Source organism: Melopsittacus undulatus, chromosome 4 (assembly GCF_012275295.1).
Source record: "Melopsittacus undulatus isolate bMelUnd1 chromosome 4, bMelUnd1.mat.Z, whole genome shotgun sequence".
In the NCBI taxonomy this organism is placed as follows: Eukaryota; Metazoa; Chordata; class Aves; order Psittaciformes; family Psittaculidae; genus Melopsittacus; species Melopsittacus undulatus.
Genome location: NC_047530.1, coordinates 85,210,385 through 85,231,672, shown reverse-complemented (window position 1 = coordinate 85,231,672; position 21,288 = coordinate 85,210,385). Strand labels below are relative to the sequence as shown.

Sequence of the window (21,288 nt, the reverse complement as noted above, 5' to 3'; positions counted from 1 at the left end):
AGGTGTGAGCAAAGCTATGCCCATCAGGACTTTGCTGGGGACTGCTGGGGACCATCATGGTGACCTTGCTGGGGACTGGGACTGGGTGTTATTTCTGGACATAAGGGTGTAAGGAGACAAACTTAGAAGGGTCCACACCAGCTCAGATGTGGCAAGAGACATCCAAGCTGTCTAAACCTTGCAGACAGGTTCTTTTTCCCCTCTTAAAAATGTACGTTATTGCTAGCCAGAATCTACCTCAAAATGAGCTCTTCCCCTTCCCTTCCTTCACTGCACAGTGGTTTTTCATCACCCCAGGAGAGCAGCATGACCCCTCTGCAGGCTCCTCTGTTTCCTACAGAGCTCGGCTGAAGTGTTTGTGTTTTCTGCTGGCTGAGTTTTGAAGATAGTTCCCAGTCCAAATCGCTTAAATCTGGTTTATCTATTCTTCCTTTTCAACACCTTTGTTACTCGGTTTTTGTTTCCACATTGAGCTAGGAGGATTCAGATGTGCGAAATAAGGTAGCAGCTGCTACATTATAATCTACCAGATTAGTGCACATGTTTGATAAACTTTGTTAGCTTTTGTTAGCCAAAAGAAAGTTTTTCTTAAGAAGAATTAGAAAATCTTTTACACAGAGTTGTTTGGAGGGAAAAACAATCTCATCCTTCTGAATGGGTTTGAGCCACCTTCCTTGTGAGCACTACGTGAAGTGGCAGAAAGGAAAGCTTGCTGAGTGGCAGAAATAGGGGGAAGGCAGAGACAGCAACATGCAGATGTTTCAGTCCCCCAGCAGATTTTGATTCCTGTTGAAGCAGCAGAGGCTGTAGGAGCCACTGAGGCAACCTGCTTGAAACATCATCTCAGTGATTGGCAGATCCAAAGGACTGAATGGTGTCAATGAAGTCCAAGAATATATTAGAACTCAGAACGCACATATATGCTATTATGAGTAAATACGTTCTCCCCACTTGCCTTGGGAAAGCATCCGCTGAGGAAGCAGCACTGCATTTCCAGAGATGTGATGGAAATGAGGATGCACCCAAGGTGGAGTATCCACTGGTCCATTTGGTATCCCCAGAGATTTGTTTGGTTTTTGAGTCCAGTATTATATGTCCCATTAGCAGTGTGCTCTCACCTTTAAAAAGAATGATTTAAGGGCTCAATATTTGTCCTTTTATTAAAAGGAAGTGCAAAAATAAGTGATTATTTGAAGATGTCAGAGAATTGTGATGAAAGCATTGTGTAATGAGATGTAAAGAGTGAAATCTATGTCTTGCTGTGGAGAGAAGTGTCATAAATGACCTAAAATGGCTAGCAGTGAAGCAGCACATGAGCAGATGCTGGCTCTAGGACTCTGCAAGTGATGCACATGTTCTTCTGGTTCTGAGAGCTTTTCTTTGAATTCTGGCTAGACATAATACATGCTTCTGAAAGGGAGCAGCATGGTGCGTGTGCTTGTAAGTAGAAAAATTAATACAAAGTCATCTTCTAACATTAGTTAACTGCAAGGTGTGATTTAGAAGTTGATAACAAAAAGGCTGGGTAGTGATGAGACTGTACTTATGTGGTGCTCGTGCTAACATAGCATATTTGATTCACTAAACTAGTGTAATTACTCATAACAAATATACATATTTATGCTCATATTCTTATGAAGAAAGCAAACGAAGCATGGAAATTAATTACAATGCTCAGTTTGAGTAGAGTAACAGCTTTAAAGGGAGGTCATCTGAGCTCCCCACCCTGCTTTGGGCCATACAAACAAGTCTTTATTCTCATCCAAGACAAACTCTTTATTTTATTTGTTGTAAAGGTTTTCCTCTTTGTACTAGCATGTGAGAAAGTGGCAACAAGGCTTAGCTAGTACTGCAGATCACCAAGCTGCTCTCCAGAGCCAAACAAATGTAATTTGCAACACATTTCTTCTCTTTTATTCTACTGAGTCACACAGATGGAGTGCCAACACAGCATGTTTCTCAGATCATAAGGTTTTCTTTCTCCTTCATAAGACTGAATAGATTCATAAGGTTTTATTTATAATTAGGGTAATTGAAGCAAGAAAGTGAATAATAGTTAAATAATTGAAGAATAACTAGTTAATTATATTATTATTTAGACTAAATTATTGTAAGTCTCAATTTCTAGTTCCCTTGCTTTGAATATTTGTGCCAAATGTTTCCAGCCTTGAAGAAGTTAAGTTATGGTTGTAGGAAACGAGATTGGTGTTGCTGTCAGTGGAGAAGAGTCCTTTTGTACTAACAATATGCAACTCGTATTTTTAGTCTACTGAACCTGCCATGTTAGAGATCTCTGACATTTTTTTACAGTAACTCATTGATCAGATGTTCAGAAATTGGCCTCACAGAAATGACATCAGGAATGTCTCTCCTGATTTTCTATTTTTCCATAAATCATGCCATCCAAAGAATCAAAGCTCCTCTCCTCTGCATGTAGGTGTGTAGGTGTGTATGAGATGGAAACTGCTTTTAAGGACAGAATGTAGGAGCACATGTGTATGTGTGACAGAGATGGTAACTGTTTTTAATGACAGTATGTAAGAGCTATAGACAAGTCAAATCTGCTGAAGAGCCTCTCACTTTTGGTGCCTCTACTTGTGGAAGGGTAAACACATAACACTATGTTTAGAAAGCCCTTTTGCTGAATGCAGAAGTGCATATTGCTGTGTAGGGTAGAAGACTTTGGAGCAAAGCCCCAAGTGAGTGAGACTGGGTTGTGTCCTTCAGGCTAGCACTGCAACATCCTCCATATCAGCATGCGTAAGGAAGCCCAGGCATGTGGCTGGAAAAGAAATTTAAATGAGCCTCTCTTTCAAAGGCAGAGATATTTAGGAAGATGGGTTTCTCATCCTGTAATAAAAATTAAATACAAATTCTCCTAAATGCTAACTGCCTGACTTTAACAATGCCCAGAATGCACCTTTCCCTCTCCACCCCACCCTCCACATGACACAAACACCAAGTTTCCTAATTGATGGTGTTTACGTTTGAAACATTTTTCTGATGTCTGGCTCTGTCAAGACTAATTTTAGCATTTCTAAAGCTGGGTAAAAATACAGCCTCATTACTTTGATGTCAGAGCATAGTTTACTATTAGTATATTCTGGGGTTTATCATTTTAGTCATGTTTAACACGGCTGCAGCAGGCATGCACTATTAAATCTGGCTTACTTTACATTCCTGTCCGAGATTATTTATTTGGAACAATTTCCTCTCTATCAAAAGACACGGCTAATGCTGAGTTTTAATGTGTTATTTACACACAAAATAACCTATTTACAACTCAGTATCTGCCGCAGGGAGAATGAATGGGGCAGTGCTCCCTTCATCCTGTTGTATCTGAGTTTAACAATCTGGATTGCTAATAGAACCATTTATCATGGGGTGGTAATTTATTTTATGTTAGCTGCACAGGTCTCCCTGCCTCTGATCTATGGAAATACTTTGTATATAATGAAGTTCAACAAGTCATTTGGTGTAAACATGGGGAAACCAAGCTGCAGAACCAGTGAGACTCTGGCTGCACTTTTTTTTTTCCAGGAGGTAATGACTCTCTTCTGATATTAAGGCTTCAGTTGATGAAATACAGCTCTTCGCCCTGCCTGTGCTGTGAGGGCAGAGTGTGGGGCTTTTCTGCAGTGGATCAGAGATTGGGATGGAGTTTGGTCACTTGATTTATGGGCTGGTGGGAATGCTCAGTGCTACAGAAGTAGCACACTCAGCCCTTTCATAGGCAGAAGAGAAGGGCAGGGAGCACCTCCCATCGCTCTCCAGAGGTCTTCTGTAAGCAAACCCCGAGTGGCATTGGCAGGGAGTCCATGTGCAGTTCAGCTTGTCTTAGTGCTGGATTATGGGAAGACCATGTAAATGAGGAGGAGGAAATGCCAACATCCCAGCAGAGCTCAGCACACTGAAAAAAATATATAGTTTGTGTGGCCTGAGACTCAGACAAATTTAGGAGAACAGCCCAATGATTTAATTGCTTCTGTCCACCCCGGAGGGGCAGGGATCTTCTCCAAAGAATGTTCTTTCAGTTGTTCACATTTTCAAGGAAAAGGAATATAAGCACTACAAGCACATTTTAGCTTCCCTGTCCTGCCTTGCTTTGGTGCATGCAATTTGAAATGTTGAAATACACAGCTAACAGAGAAGCCTGGGATGGCTGTAGAAGGGAAGGAGGAAAGTAGTTAAAACTGAATGTTGGGAAAATCCTGTAATTTAGACCATTAAACTCTTGTGACAGCCACTGTCTGTTGCATATCTACTGCATATTGCTCAGTGGCCCCCATACTGGGTAGGGTTTCAGTGCAACACTGTCGCAAGAGTGATAGAAATGCAATTTTTGATTGCTTCCCTGGAGATTTCCATTAGTCTTAAAAAAAAATAATTCTGTCGGGTCTTAAAGTGGATTTCTCTGCTACCATAGCCCTCCTGGCTGGCCAGGTTGCCTACAGTTCTCTTGTGTACCTGCTCATGTCCCTTTGTGCACCCAGTGGTCTCAGATGCTCAGACTCGTGCAACGATGAGGCTGTTCTTCAGTCACAGGATATCAAGGCCTGTGAAGACCTGCCAGCTTTGAATCATACTGGTTGCTTGAAACTTGCTCAGTGGGATAGTTAAAAAGGATCACTGTAGTAATGGATGAAGTTGAAGCCATATTGCACTATTTTTATGTTCATTTAACATAATCTGGTGTGTGGACGTGGTGGAGAGCACTCTGGGAAGCAACAGATTTATTTCTTCAGGTGCACAGACAGAAATTTAGTAGTTAAGATTGCCACAAAACTGTGCCACAAAAAGTACATAATTTCTTCTGTCTGCCCTTTCTCCTCTATCCATAGCCATCAATGTTGAGTCTCTCTAGACTCCTCTTTAAAACAGTCAGCAGTACATCTTTGCTTAAACAAGTGATTAGAGTCCCACTTTGTGGTCACTTGTTTGCTTTGGGTTCTTTAGGTTTTGGGTTGTTTTTTTTTCTTTTCCTCATGGGGAAAACCCTTTTCCCAAACCTCTATACTGGGTTCTTCTATGTGGTAGCCAGCCTTGTGGGCAAAGGTGGAACCTCAGAGTGGATAACCATTAATGTTTACAGTCTTTTTGTTCACATTGCGTAGTCCCTACAGAAGATGTTACAGTCTGCATCAGCAAAGCATTTAATGATGTATCAACTTTACAGTTGGACTCAATGATCTTAAGGGTCTTTTCCAACCTAAAAGATTCTATGATTTATAACATCAGCAAACATTCACTGACTGTGTACAGCTCCCACACACTGTCATACCAAAGGTTTTACACTTTCAGCCCTATACCGATGCCAAGGTACTTTGAAGACAGAGTAATTTAGTCTCATCCCTAACCACATTGCAGGATTGCATACCAACATGAAAAGCTTTTATGGGATCAAATTTTAAAAAGGTATTATTCACAGGCTGGCTCTGGCACTGGTGATCCCAATCATTAAGTACTACTTGAAAGACCTTTGAATTTTGTGAGTGTATTATTATTATAATTAATAATAGTAATTGTGATAATATTAGCTTCCACCTTTCTATTGTTTTGCAAGCTCCACAAGCTTATTCTGGCAAGTACTAATATTTTTTATTTTCCATGGATCTAGTTTAGTCTTCAGAAAAGTGACTCTTTTTAAATTATGCTGAACCTACCTATTTGTGGGTTGGTCATTTACAGTCAAGTAGGAAAATCCAGTGGTGATAATGGATTATATTTATGCTCTCGTGAGACCTCACTTGGAGTGTTGTGTGCAATTCTGGTGTCCTCAACATAAAAAGGACATGGAACTGTTAGAACAAGTCCAGAGGAGGGCCACGAGGATGATCAAGGGACTGGAGCACCTCCCATATGAAGACAGGCTGAGAAAGTTGGGGCTGTTCAGCCTGGAGAAGGCTGCGTGGAGACCTCATAGCAGCCTTCCAGTATCTGAAGGGGTCCTGTAGGGATGCTGGGGAAGGAGTCTTCATTAGGGACGGTAGTGATAGAACAAGGGATAATGGGTTAAAACTTAAACAGGGGAGGTTTAGATTTGATATAAGGAAGAAATTCTTTGCTGTTAGGGTGGTGAGGCACTGGAATGGGTTGCCCAGGAAAGTTGTGAATGCTCCATCCGTGGCGGTGTTCAAGGCCAGGTTGGACAGAGCCTTGGGTGGCATGCTTTAGTGAGAGGTGTCCCTGGCCATGGCAGGAGGGTTGGAACTAGATGATCTTAAGGTCTTTTACAACCCTAACTATCCTATGATTCTATGATGCTTTTCCTGGATTGTCTCTTCTGTGCTGCCAGTATGTCCCCATAGTTTGAGATTTTAGTATCTTGACAGCTTTTTGCCTAAACATATGAGATTTTCACATGTTTTATAAATTAATTTTCCTAGCACCATCCATTAACTGTGGCATTTGAGCCTGCTGTAATCATGGGGGACGAGGACTGGGACTTGTTTTGTCTGAAGCTGACTGCCTAAATGTTAGGTGTCTAGTTTGGGATCCCTTTGCATGCTTTGGAGACGCCTGCTTTGGTCCCTTGAGGGTTTCATCCTTGATTTGAGGTGACTAATGTTAGGCAGACAAATCCCAGTCTTCCTGACTTGACCAGAATTGAAGGGTGGTGTTAAAGCAAGGAACCAAGGTGGGACTAGATTAATGCTTTAAGGTCTTCCATTCATGTTCATCAGTGTGTAGCCTGGTGAGCTACAGATAGCCCTCACTATCAGTTATGAACTAAAATCTCACCCCTTGGCTTATCAAGTTGGAGGCAAACTTGACACCCCAGTGTCAACACAGCTATGGGAGCTGCTTCCCAGAGCTGCTTCAGCCTTTCACCAGCATTGACAAAACTATTGTTTTAATGGCCTGTTCAGAGAGATGGGCAATTTAAAATCTCTGCTAAAAAGATGAGGAAAAACACTAGTAAATTCTAAAGGCTCCAAAAAGCACCTAAATATAACCTAAGTGGAGGAAGGCTATTAATGCAAAAGTAAATAATTGTGTTAAGGGAGGCAACTAGAGAGGCCAGTTGTGTAAATCAGTTTAAGGGGAACAAGCTTTAGATAAAATATATTCTTTTATCACACAGATTAAGTCTTCCTTTTGACACTAAATAATTGATAGGGTTTGGCAGAGTGTTCCATGGCTGCCTGCACAGAGCAATGGGACTGCTCCCAGGGTCAGACAAGTGGCAGAGAAAAATGTTCTTAGAAATGCTATGCATCCAATACCAGAACCGAGAAATGGGGCTTCTATTCCCAGCACTTCCTAAAGAATTTCTGCATGGCCTTGAGAAGACATCCAATCACTTTGGAGTGGAAGGAGGAGTTGGCATTGCTCATCTCCTCCTTAAACTGTACCCCATGAAGCCAGGCAGTCTGTTTTCATGGTTTCATGTGGTGATGACCAAAGCCTGGAAGGACACAGCCCATTCTGTTGCACTATTTTTTTTTTAATTAGAAAACACTAATTGTGCTGTCTGGATTTTCCAAAGCCAAAGTGTCTGTAATGGGTGCAGCTGTTTCACATAGATGTCAAAAGCTGGTTACCTCTGCAACTTTGGAAGTTCATAGATGGCATACATGGGTCATCCATGGTGATAAAGAAGATTTAGCCCAGGTCTCCTGGGTCACCGTATCCACTAGCAAGTCTTTCCTCTCTCAAATACATGCCATGTAATCGTGGTCAAATGGCGCAAATTTTCATGTTCATCTGCCAAACATGGAGGAGTTATTTCTTTTCCTTCAGGAGAGCTGAACACAAGTTGTTTATGCATCATACAGTGCCCTTAAGAATATCACATTGCAGAAGTCAGTACCATTCTTTTTTGTTGGATAAGGGTATGAAAATATTCTGTTAGCACTAACAGGATTTTATTGAATTTTAACTCATTTTTAGCAGTGCCTTTGTCCAGTACCTAGCACAGTGGGCTCATAATTAGGGGGTTACAAGTTTTCTCAGAACCAAGTGGGGCATAACGTGAAGAAACCTTAAATTCTGAAATAAATGAATATCCCATGAATTCTGTGTGGGTTCCATGTTTAGCAGGATGAGTTCGCTGATCTTAATGGTAGTGACAGAGAATAAAAGACAGCCAAGATTGCAAGTTTAGCTCTCAAACTAATTAAGTGAGATATAGTCTCTTCATGCTAACTGGTTTAGGATTATGTTAAACTTGTGAGTTTACATGTGTGTGGAAGTCACCTGCACTGTGTTTTATGTGATTTTCATAGCGGTGTTGGGTTGAAATCAAGCAAACCTTGGTGGAAAGAGCTGAGCAAACGTTTGGGTACATAGGCTCAGTCTAAAATGAAAAAAAATATACCACTGAGTGTGCTCCCACATGAGCACAAATGAAAAAGATTTCACACAAACCTGTCTGAAATCAATTCTATCTTTTCTACAGTTTGTTAGAGACCTCCATGGGTTTTTCTTCTTTTCTTTCTTTATACCTCTTTCCATCTCCTGGAATCTCAGATATTTTTAAGACTGTATTCCATTGAAATCACTTCCAATTTTAAGTAAATTGTAAATAAGAACAGGAGTATTGCAAGCAAAATATTTATATTTACTGCCACTAATATCTGATTTTTAAAATACAGCAACATTTGCAGGGATAGAATGGTGCTGTTTTGGCCAGAAAGCTGTTCTCTTCTCTTCTCCTACATGGATCAGCTCCTGACTCTGACAGATTTTCAAAAAATCACAGCTTGCAACAGATGCATCCTTAAGTAAACAGATAAGTAGATATCTTGATGACTTCAGTTGTATTGATGTAAAAGATCAGTGTCTGAGCATTCCTGAAAGCCATCCAATAGAGGAGGTGTTTTCCTGTAAGCCCCTGGGCCCATGTGCACTGTTTCAACAATAGTTTAACCGCTTAAAGAAAACAGATATATTTCTGCACCCCATGAGATGCTATGAGCCTAGAGAGAGTGGTGAGGGCTCAGAACTCCTGCCTCTTGGTTCAAAGTGGTGGGAAATATTCAGATTTTCCCCAAGTGGATTTTTTTTTCTCTTTTTATGAAGAGGGAAAGACAGATCTTTCTCAGCTCTACTTTTCTATCTGGGGTTCACCTTAGTTTATGGCTGCTCTTTGTGGGGTGCACCAACAGTGATGGGGGGACTAAGCAGCATCCTCTTCTTCATGCTGGCTGGCATGAATATTGGTGTCCTATGTGAATGTATGGAAGTAGTTCTTTTGTGAGGCTCGAGGTTAAGCTAAGTCTTGTTCATATCAGTTCACAGGTGATGTTTTTTCTGAGGCATTTACAGCCACACTTTAAACTAAAAACAGAGAAACTCAAAGGTGAGGACTTTAGGCATTTCTTTGCACTTCACATTTTAACGAGAGGAATTATTATGTGTTGTGGGAAGCTGACCCGACTCCCAGAGGCTGCTTGTGTGAAGATACCCAATTTTTTGGTGGCTCCCTACAGTGAGGGCACAAAACTGAGCCTGGAGAAAATTAGTTTCAGTTCCTGATTCAGTCCCAAACTTCCTTCATGATTTTAGGAAAGCTGCTTGACTTCCCTTCTTTCCCCCATTTATATAATGAACTTGCGTTGTTCTTTGGGCCTCCGGGCCCATCCATCAGCATCTGGTTAGCATGTTTATGGCACTGGTCATACTGAAGCACTTAACAGGTCAGACTACATAGAGGTTGCCATTCCATTCCCTCCCCCTGCCTGCAAAAGGGTGCTGCTGTCCCTGGGCGCTGTGTTACAAGGGTGACCTTGTTCATATGTCTGAAGTGTCAACCTGCTGCTGTCAAAGGGGGCCAATAAAACAGATTTGCAGGGTTAGGGAAGATAAGGTTACGTTCTTACAGCGAAGGTATTTTCAATACCCACAGTGGACAGACAGTTTGGGGATACATAGAGATTGACTGTGTTACAAGGAGTCACCCTGTGCTCTGGAATAAGAAAGTTTTCCAAGCTGTCTTACCTGGCAAACTCAGTTGGAGAACATCGTGTTGTTAATAGCTGTATTTTGCATTGAAACAAGACAAAATTATTTTTCCCATTTTAAGAGGCTTTCCTACATTCATAATCTGTGAATGAGGTTCATCAAGTGGTTTGCTGAGGTTCAAGTAGCTGGACAGATATTTGGACAGACCAAATTTGGATGAATTTACAGAAACCACGCGAAGCTTCAGGGTTTCACCCTGACCTGAGCAGTAAATAGTGGTTTTAGTGAAGTCCCTGTAATTAGAGTCTTAGGAATGGTGTTGTTCTTGGGGCCAGGTGATGGAAGGATAAAATCACTGATGTGCGATGACAGCTTCAGAGAAACCCTTAGTTTCACCTTTTCTTCCCGTTAGCCTGCTGTGCACGTGCACACTCTAATACTGTAATCAGCTGCAGAGGCGCTGACAGTACTATTGTTTGGTGCAATTTTTTCCCTTTGGAAAACTCCAGAGGAACCTTAGTGTGCTGTTTCAAAGACGTCCTCAAAACGTCTTTACTGCTGGGTCCTGTATTTCAGATGCTGGAACAGGGACTCTTAAAATAGATATGAGATGGCTGAATGTGTGAAAAACATTTGCATCTTTCTGAGCTCTGTGCATGCCGCATCACTTCTGTAAGCAAGCTAAAAGGGTTGGGAGGAAAAAGAGTTTTGTAAATTTCATGCTTCTTTTAATTCCACTTAAAACAATGTGAAATAAGATTCATCATATTCTATGATTCTGTGATTTACAGCAACTGAAATAAGATCCAAGGCTGTCTTTTGGCCACATGGAGTCACTGACACTTGAAACAAGCTGGATTTATAAGTAGTTACTAAAAAATATATAGCAAAATGAAAGTCTCAGACACCGAGTTCATGTGCATTGTCCATTGTAAAGATAAGTAACGGCTGTTATAAGATCACTGAAATGGTTACCTTTAAGACATAAAAGGGATCTTTGAAGACAGTAAGTCTTAATGCAGAAATGTTTACTCATAAAAAATACATTTGGAGTGGGGGAGGGAAACACATTTTCTATTAATGTGGGTTTTGCCTTTTATGGCAGGTTGTAGCAGGTCTTTAACCTCTGTAGCACTTGAATGAGGATAGAAATGAGCTTCTCTAAGTATCTAGCCCAAAGGGCCTTTCCTCACTGTCTGTTTCTGCAATGTCTCTTGTAAAGATGGTTTTAGTTTATTCTTCCTTTCTGTGACCCAAATGAAAAACTATTCCTTTCGAACTTCAAAACCTTCCAGTAGTTAAGTCCCGAGGGCAGAATAGAAATGTCCTCCTGAATTTTGTTCACTTAACCTTGTGTTTTGTGAGGAACAGGGCTGGTGGCCCAAGCCATACTTAGACACAGTGGGAATTTGAAAGCTATGTCAGCCAATTAAAGCTGAGCAGAAGAGGGAATTTGCCCTTCAGTGCCATGGTTGCAGATACCACAAAAGGGGGATGGTATTTCTCCAGGTGCTAACAAAGGGTGCAGATGTCCAAGCCCAGCATTACTGATCTGCTTCTGGGGGCACATGAAGTGCACGGTGGCTCATGTCACGTGTGAGTTTTCTGGTAACAGTTTTGCAGGTGATTTTAAAATACTTTTTCTGTACAATCATTATGCTCCTAAGTGAGGCAAAAAATCTTGCAGATTTTGATCAGTGCTGTGTGAACCCATAACTAGGGAGGATGTAATTTCTGTTTCAAAGTTCTGCAATATTATTTCTAGATGGGGTAAGAAACAAGGTGCCAGCAGTCTCTAAGTGGTAGGGAGAAGTTCAAAGTCCTTTATGGAAACCATTGGTGGATTATGGTCAAAAGTGTTTGCTCAGATAAGATGATTTGGAGTACTGTGTACAGTTCTGGTGCCCTCAACATAAAAAGGACATGGAACTGTTGGAACAAGTCCAGAGGAGGGCCATGAGGATGATCAGGGGACTGGAGCAGCTCCTGTATGAAGACAGGCTGAGAAAGTTGGGGTTGTTCAGCCTGGAGAAGAGAAGGCTATGTGGAAACCTCATAGCAGCCCTGGAGTGGGTTGCCCAGGGAAGTTGTGAATGCTCCATCCCTGGCAGTGTTCAAGGCCAGGTTGGACAGAGCCTTGGGTGGCATGCTTTAGTGTGAGGTGTCCCTGCCCATGGCAGGGGGTTGGAACTAGATGATCTTAAGGTCCTTTCCAAGCATAACTATTCTATGATTCTGTAATTTACAGAGCAGCAGAGGTAGCCTGGGCCAGAGGCATGGGAGGAAGGTTTAGCTATGTAGAGGAATTGGAAGGCCTTTGACAAGCTGTTGTCCAGAGGTGTAACAGCAGGGTTTGAGCCAAAAAGCACCATTTTATGAGATCTTCAAGAGAACGGTAGCAAAAGGAAAAGTCGTGAAGTATTTGAACAAAAGAGTTACAGTCTCATAGAAGCTGGGTGCAGAAAAAGACAAAAGATAGAGAAGCTAGAACTCAGTCCATGTTTGTTGGGAAGATGAGGTTATAAAGATGAGATGACTGGATTTCTGATGATCCCTTGGCCCAGTGCAAAATTAGCTCTTCACATGCCAGTGACAGGGAAGAACCACTGGTGGACTTCGTTATTCCGAAACATGGTGCTCATCCAGGCAGTAATCCTTTAGGTAAGTAACTGAAATTAGGTTTTCAGTCACATACTGACCTGTCTTTGTAGTTAGTACAACATGTTCTGGCCACATAATGAGACAGAGAACAGATTAAATTAAATACAAGCAGGATTTTTATTCAGGAAATTGGTATGGTAATGACAGATACGGGGTCTTGGCATGTTTCAGATAGACTTCATCTAGCTCTTCAGGTAGCAGATACAAGCACAGCTCTCACTTATATTCACCCAATCAAGCATGAGGAGGTAACAGATTCTCTTGGGAGATGGGTATTTAATGTCTGCCAGATGCCTACTGAAGAATACTAATACAGATCCCAGGTTTAGTGTGCCCTGGGAATGCATATGGTTGGTAGCAACATGCCTGTCCCTACAGCCACATCTCTCTTAGCAAATCTGCCTGGATTTTCATCCCCTGCTATTTGGATTGCAAAAATGATGGTTTGGTCAAAGATGCCTTTTGCTGTCTCTCCTATGAAATTTTCTAGATGGTTAGTGGACAAGAGAGGGAGAGATGTTCAGGTTTCTGTCACAGTATCACACCGGTGGGTAAGGGGAGTGCCAGCACCATTCACCCCAGACATCATCTGCACCATCCTTGGGCAGGGCAAGCTAAGTGGTGTGACATACACAGTGAGTGCCACGGTGAAGATTTGTGCTTGAGGAGGAGCTTCAGCCAGCTCCTGCAGTATGTGCATGCCCTTCCAAAACCATGGTGAGGGGAGAGGTAGCCCCTGTGGGAAGCCCTGGTGATCCCACAGCCTGTCCTCAAGCTGGAGCAGGGAAAGGACTTCTATGAATCTTGCTTTCTTACAAAAAAAAAAACCCCAAAAAACAAACAAACAAAAAAAAAACCCAAACCACTGCAAGGCTTCATATAAATCAGGACAATAAAGCTGCCTATGGTCAAATTATACGGTCTAAATCTTTATAAAAGAACTGGAACAGGTTCAGTCCAGCACTAATGCCCTTCTTGCTGTAAGCAGCCAGCAGGGGGTGAGGAGGAGGAGAAGGAGGAGGGAGGGCAGGCCTTGGGCTCCCAGCACCAATGCACAGGGGAAACAATTTGCTGAGGTGGTTGAAGTACATGTTTCCAAAATCTGTGACAGTAAGGGTTTCAGAGGAGGATGTCATCTGCTTACTCAGTAACTTGTGTGTGGCCTGAGAGTGGTTTCAGATGCTTGGCCAAAACCAAATAATCTCTCGTTTTAGGAAATTTGAAAAGTATGCATGCATCCCAAAAAAGAACGGAGAGTTGCACTGATGTCCCATGCTCCTGCTGTACTGCTTGCGTAATCGTGCTGTTGAGATAGGGAGGGGGATTACTGAGCCCTCTGCTAGAAACAGAGACCAGATATTATGATTTGGGCTTTCATGAAACTCTGAGTTAATAGATTGTTTTTAACAGGAGAAAAGACTACGGGGGTATGTCGTATATCTTCAGAATTCGGCTGAATGCTGTAAAAATGTCCATATTAGGACATGGTTCTTACTAGAAGTGAAATAACAGAACTACTGAACTTTCACAGTGAGAATAACTTGCAGATAAAATTGAAATTTATGATGGTGTAGGGGATTTTTAAACTGAAGGTTTTGGCTTCTTTTCTGAGTACCCTGGCCACTCTGACAAGTTTATAAATCTCTGTAGTGTTTGGCTAATATCCCAAGGATCTGCACTGTCCTACTCAAAAGCAGTAGCTGCCTTCAGTTTTAATTAAGGGCTGTGTTAGGGAAGAGTGGGGTGAGCAAGTGGGGTCTTTCAAGTCCAGCAGCCTCTGCTTTCAGAGGAAATGAGTGGAGAGGCTGCACACTTGAAGCCTGCAAGCTGGAGGGACTCCCCGTGCATCGTGTCTGCACAGCAGCTGTGGGGGCTGACCAGAAGGTGTGAAAGACTCATCCGCTTTATGGGTAACATCTATTCTCCTGGGGCAAGGGAAAAAAAAATACCCAGGAAGCTAAAAGCAGTAGCAGGTTTGGCCACAATCCGTCAAAGAGCACTGCAGACTTAGATGTAGGAAATGGCACCAAGGAATTTAATAACCTGTTATATTTCTGTAGCACATTTCATCCTCAAAGCATTTTACGAACTTAATGATGTGCAAACTACGTGCACACGTATCCTTTCATCTGCCAACCAGTGTAGCCACCTTCAGTCTGAAGCCTGATGATGGTTGCTTTGCAGCATCACAACAGTATAGGACAGCCTTAACTGACTGAATTGGGAGCAAGCAGTTTTAGGAGGCAAAACTTTTGGGAAAGACAGAGGGGTTGAGGACAGTTGTGCTGGCAAAGGGCATATATGACAAAATATCTTCTGTGACTACCATCAGTCAGTGATTAATCTTTTAGAGATTTCACCAGATAGAGCTTTCTTCAGAAAAAAAAAAAATGGAAAATTAACCTTAGCTGGCTAGAAATTTGGTATGAGCTTTCGTCCATGCCACTTGGCAGCCTCGGACCTCAGAAGGTACTTGCTGACTCAAGCTCTCGGGAGCTGCTTTTCCACCTGAGATCCTATGATATCAAATAATGAAGTTCTATGGATGACAGTGTGAAGTTGTCAATTTCTTAAATTTTCCCTCCTAATGGCATTCTTGTCTCAAAGGAAGGGTGTTTATTTTAAAACAGGTCAACAAGTAAGCATTAGAAATCCTGGGAGATGTACAAGTTGATAGCATCTCAAAGTCATCAGGAAAGAAAAAGAATGCCTCACCAGCAGCTTTGCCGCTGTTAACTTTCTGAGGACGTTCTGTGTTTTCAGACATGATAGTTTTTAATGTCACCCACCCTGTAAGAGTTTTGGTGTGCTCTTAATCCCCTAGCTTAATGAGTTCTGCAGGGATGCACCATGATAGCTAAAGATCATTTACCTGAATTGCTTTTTAATTTCTGGAATCGGAAGCTGCTTGTGCAGCAGGATAATTGCATTATAATTTACAGCAATCCAAAATCAATAAATTTAGTCATATTGGGATAGAGAAGGAGGGTGAAAAATCCCCCCACCATTAAATTATTTCACACTGTACTTGATATTCCAAGAACTCAACAATAAACTTGGGGGGGATGGGAGAGAAGAGTGGAGAACCATTGGCTTCCTATGAGTGCTCAGTAAATCAGTTTTGCCTGGTCATTTCTGTAGTGAAATAACACATGGTTGTGTTTGCAGAAGAGGGCAAATACAGCAGATAATGTCCTGTTTCTGATTTACTTCAATTTCAGATTATTAAAAGAGAGAAAATGCTTTGTACTTTTTAGCCCCTTATTCCAGTGGGGAAAAGCTGATGAGCCATCACCAGCTGCAAGCTAAACTCAAGCATCCACCCAAGCTTTGCTCCCTGCCTGAATGTAACAGTCAAGTTGAATAATTATTTGGGTAAGCCACTATGGGAGCTGGTGGGGTTTCAGGCTCTTGTTGTTTTCATCAAGTCAAGATAGGAAGCTTTTCTCCAAGTTAGTATTTTTGCCATGTTCAAGCTATTTGGCTTCTTGCAGAGAGGCATAATGAAAACCTGTGAAGTGTGTTGTAAGGTGAACAGGCTATGTGGCCTCAGTGTTCACTGAGCTTCGGAGCCTCTGCTCCTCCCTATGCCATTTCCAGGAGGGACCACATGAGGGGCAGTCTGGTTTTTAATTTTTGGAGTGTCTTCAACATCCAGCAGTGCCATGGCTGCTGGAAGCACTATGGGAGAAGGGGTGACCTTGTAATGTGAAGGTGGGTCTCATGGCTGTATCTGCTGTCAGCAGCACTTTGGTGCAAATCAAGCCCTGTCAACAGCAGCCAACTCCTGGGCCACTGGACCTGCAGCATCCTCAGTGCTCTGTGTTTTGCAGGGTCCACCCAGGAGTCAGGTTAAATTCCTGCAGGTAGGAAGGACAGCAAACAGACTCAGGTACCCCAAACACATCTCTGCTTGATCTAAGAGAAATATTATTGAGCAGACAGTTCAAAGGGGTTCAATTGGGCACATGGAGACTGGAGCTGTGGTTTTGTGGGGTTTTTTTTGGGAGGGTTGGTTTTTCTTTTGTGTGCGGGGGGGGGGGGTGTATGTATTTTTTTTTTCTATTTTCTTTAAAAGAAAGCTTCCTGGTTGTATGAAATCTCACCCGTCTCTTCACTGAGGTATGGCATGCCAGATTAATTTCACAGGAAAATGTATTAGGTGTTCCTGGACTTCCCCCACTCAGACTGACTTGATTTTATTTTCCCTTTGAAACCACAGAAAAGCTTTCGATGCTGCACCCAGAAAAGGATGCTGTATGAAAGGAAATCACTTTGTCTCTTGTATTTGAGGAGGATTATGATCTGGCATGACCTCATTATGGGTTAGGCGAGGATATTTCTGGAAATACTAATTAAATACTTTTTCCATCCCTTGTGCCCTTGTATCATGTGTAGACTTTATAACAAGAAAAAGAGGAAAAAAAACTGTCTGCAAGGAATTTTTTCAAGCTCTGTCTTCACTCAAATGAGAGAAGTACAGTTACAGTTGTGGTAGCAATATTAGAAACTATTAAACAAAGTTTTCTTAGTTGTTATGAGGTAGAGGAAAATAATTATCTGAAAGACAAGGGCAAAGCAGGGATTCTCCAAACACTTTTGTCTGTACTTGACATTAGGAATCTGAACAATTCTTGTAATTTCAACAAGTTCACTCTGGATTGCTGAAAACATCCTTTCTTCTCTGCACTTTTTTATCTTTTATCTATTTGTTTTTTTCACATTCAGGTTCAGTGAGCACAAGCAATAGTTTACAGCCCCACAAACCATCTTGCTGGCCAAAGCTGGTGGTGAGCAGCGGCATGGGGGTGAATGTGTTACCCTGGCGCAGACAGGGAAGAAATTACATGGCACCAGATCCCAATAATTTTATTAATGGATACCCTTCTGTTATATTTTATGGTGGTGTTCTCTTTTTGGGCTTACCCAGTTTGCTCCAAGAGCTGTGTCCTCAACTTGAGTTGTTTCATTGAGTTTTGGCAGCTCCAACTCCAGCTCTGGTTGTCTGAGCTGTTTCTCATTGAGGTCAGTGGGAGTCTTCCAGTTAACTTCAATGGGAGTTGGACTTGGCCACTGACAAAATGTCTTTAAAAATTGCCTTCAGCAAATAAGCTTGTAAATGTTAGCACTAAAATAGCAACGTGCATGCCCAAATATGTCTGTATTGAAAACATATGCTGTCAGATAGATAGAAATGTGTTCTTACAAAAACCTTCAAGCATCATCACACAGAGATTGTAAAGATTTTTTAATCTTTTTGACTGTGAGTTGATTTTGATTGTTTATTTAACACTTTGGTTCGTTACCCTGTTGTGTGGCACTTCACGTAGGGCTAAGTCTAATGAGGAGAAACCCTGGCTTTTCTGAACAAGCGGTCAGTGGTTTTTGTTTTCGGTTATTGTTCTAAATCCAGGGACATGGTGGTTCTTTTTCCTTTGAATGTGAGATTTTCTCTAAATTGCAGTATTACACTGGTATATAATAACATCCAGTCCTGCATTTTGTTTAAAGTCTCATTGCCCTCATGGATATGAAACAGGACTGCTATTTGGAACCAAATAAGGGAAATGGATGCTTTTTCATGTTAACTTCAGGAGTTGTTTTCTTAATCTGCAAGGTGAATGAAAGCTCTGGTTAGGATGGCTTAGGGCAGCCAATGAGTGGACCATGGCTGGCTGGTTTTTTCCTTTGCACTGTTGTGTAACTGCCCGAGCAGTTTGTCTGTCATCAGCATCCTGAAGTGCTTCACTTGAGAGAGTGATGTTTAAGGCAAACGGAGCTGGGTGATGGCTTAAATGCCTGTTGTAAATTGTTGAGCCTCAGGAGTGGGTTGATAATGGATAAGTTGATTCAAGGCAAAGCAGGAGCAGCTGTGGAAGTGGTAACTCCACCAGCTACGCCAAGCCCTGCTGCTTCTGCCAGCCAGTGAGCCAGCAGCACCTGACCTTCAGCAGAGGGAAATGAAAAGGTTTTATCCTGGGCTCATCTGAGATAACTTGTGTAACCGTCTCTGTCCTCCAGATTCAATATTCCTCCCAGCCATGTGGGTGATGCAAACACTGTTCTTACCTTTGCTTCTGTTTCTATCATCAGAAGCAATTCTTTGCAGGGGTCAAAATCAAAGTTTTTCCTATGAAGTCTATTAAAATGAGTTGAACATGACTGACCGGAAAAGGGAACAGGAATTTTTTGTGGCAGGATAAACCTTCCTGGGGAGCTAATGGAAGCTGGATCTCAATGGATAAAACATTGAGATAGGCTAGAGTTTGCCAAGCCAAGCAATTGGACTTTTCCAGACCATGTCCCCATCTCTCATGGGACATACTTATATCAGTGCATCTTGCTGGTCCTAAGAAGTGGTGGCAGAAACAAGGATTTGGCGTTGTTGATTTGGTGCAACCCCCTTTCGTCTCATGGGAGAACTGCTGAAAGAAAATCTCCTGTTACTCGAAGCTTGGCATTTGTGTTATTTCACAGAGGCCTCACCAGCTTCCTCTGTGTCAACAAACTACTCCAGTGGAGATCACAGTATATACTAGGAGAAGGGCTGCTCCTGCAGTTAAAACTTTCCCCAGTTCAGACTGCACAGGAAAATGATGTTTTCCTCCTCACTGTTGTCTTTTTTTTAGTTTGTTGTTGGTTTTTTTTTGTTGTTGTTTGTTTGGATGCTTTTGCCAGTGCATCTGTCTGTGCTCAGGACTTCAGGAGGCAAGTTACAGAGGAAAGGTACCAGGACCTATCTCCCTGCTAGGGATCTGAGGACAGGCAGTGCTTTGCAAATCGGATGCCAGGCGGCTGGTCCAGTTTGAGCGGATCTACAAGGGAAAAGGATTCTGCGTGGGGATTCATGCATGCTGCAACATTTTTGGCTTTGCAAGAGAATGGTCCCCATTCTTCTCTTTAACCAGGGAAGCTTTTGAGAAGCTCCGACCTTGAGCTGAAATAGGTCTGTACCTTTGGGTAAATGCAGTCATAGGATAAAGGTGCAGATGGGTAAGGTTCTGGTCATTGCCGTTGGAACATACAGTGAGACTAAAGCACAGTGCAGACATTGAGCACAAGCTGATAATGTGAAAAAGGAACAGATGAGGAAATTCAGGGTGAGGCAGAGAACAGTATGGGATTTAAAAATCTCAGCCCTGTTATTAATTTCTCTGGAAAAGGTGAACTAATGATTCTGCTTTTAATTCATTAGTACTTAGGCTAAAAATATGTTGGTTCAGAAAGAAAATGATAGTAAAGGGGAAGATGTAATGAAATCTCCCTCCTCCTCTTAAAAAAAAAATGTTTTGCACAAAGCAAAGACAATTCACTGATTAGAAATGAAAGTTGTAGTCCCGTGGGGCCAGACTGGAATTACTGCATACCACTCGCCTTTGAAATCAAGGCCTCCAACCTTCTTAATGTCCAGGTGGGGAATTCCGGTGGCTTTGCTCTAATCCAGCCAAATCTGAAATCCAACCCTGTTGGGAGGAAACAATGTGGGAAACAGATTCATCTTGATCTCGGCTTTGTGTCTTGGAAAACGATTAAGACCAACTCTGGTAAGCACTCCCGATAGAGTTCACAAACCTGCCGGCCTCTGTGTGACACAGATTCCTCAGTTCAGGCTTCACCCCTTAAAAAAACAGATGGAACTGATCCGGTTAAGCTACAAAGTGGGTTTCCCTTATTTCCCAGTTGTTAAAATTTTATTTCTATAGTTCCAAATGATTTTTATTATGATTGCTTTGTTGCAGTTATTTATTTTTTTCCCCCCACTTTCTATTGTTACTTTAAAAAAATCAAAACCAAATGATTCACTGCTGCTGACAGGCAGTCAGACTGACCTCTTTGAGAGTGAAGCCCTGAGACACTAAATCCCATGTCGTACTATGGAGGTCACACACATGGTGCTATCAAACTCACGCAGTAGGGTTCCTTCTATACCCTTTTTCCTGTCCTGATCTCAGTTAAGATAACTGGTTTTATAGTAGCTTTTGAGGATTTCAAAGTGATTTAGCAAATCAAGTCCTTTGAGGTAAAGAAGTATTCATGTTCTGCACATAAATAAAAGGGGGAAGGCAGAAAAGCTGCTCTTTTTTAAAACTTATTTTGACAAATCCATGAAGAAAACCAAGGACTTGTAAGTCCTTTTCCTCAAGAGAAACTGCTTCCATGATATTTCAGACCTAGTGAATGCTGGAAGGACATCCTGACCTTGCAGAAGCTTCTTGAAAACATTTTGAGGTCTTTATGCTCTTACAACACTGGTTAAGGGAGGGTGGTAAGAAAACAATAACTAAACATTCATGTAATCTTTGTTATTCTTATTTTTCATACTTACCTTCATTGCATATGGTTACAGTCAACACCCATGGGTAGCAAAACTTGTTGCTGGTTTGATTCTCAGATAATTTTACAAGTGGTTACTAGCAGATTTTGTGAAGTTTGGCACCGAACTATGCTATTTAAAGGGTGGGATTTCAAACACTTCCAGTGGAATTCAGAACACAGATTCTTCCATTTCTCCCCTGCAAACAGACATTTTATTCTTTACAGTGGATTTATCATTATTGCAGTTTTGGCAACGATGTATCAGCAAATTTTGTTTAACACCATTTCTCAGCATTCCATTACTTAAAAGGCATGAGCAGCTTTTTTCTCCCTTCTTTTTTAGGCAGCACATCCAATAGGTGATTAAAGTGCAATTAAGTATGCAGTATTATGCATGACTTTTAC

At 41.8% G+C, this 21,288-nt stretch overlaps 1 protein-coding gene across 2 annotated transcripts in view; it reads left to right on the top strand.

Moving 5' to 3' along the window:
- The window catches only part of GLI2 (GLI family zinc finger 2), a 197,389-nt gene that overhangs the window by 53,203 nt on the left and 122,898 nt on the right, over positions 1 to 21,288 (top strand). The gene's annotated exons all lie outside the window — the stretch shown is intronic.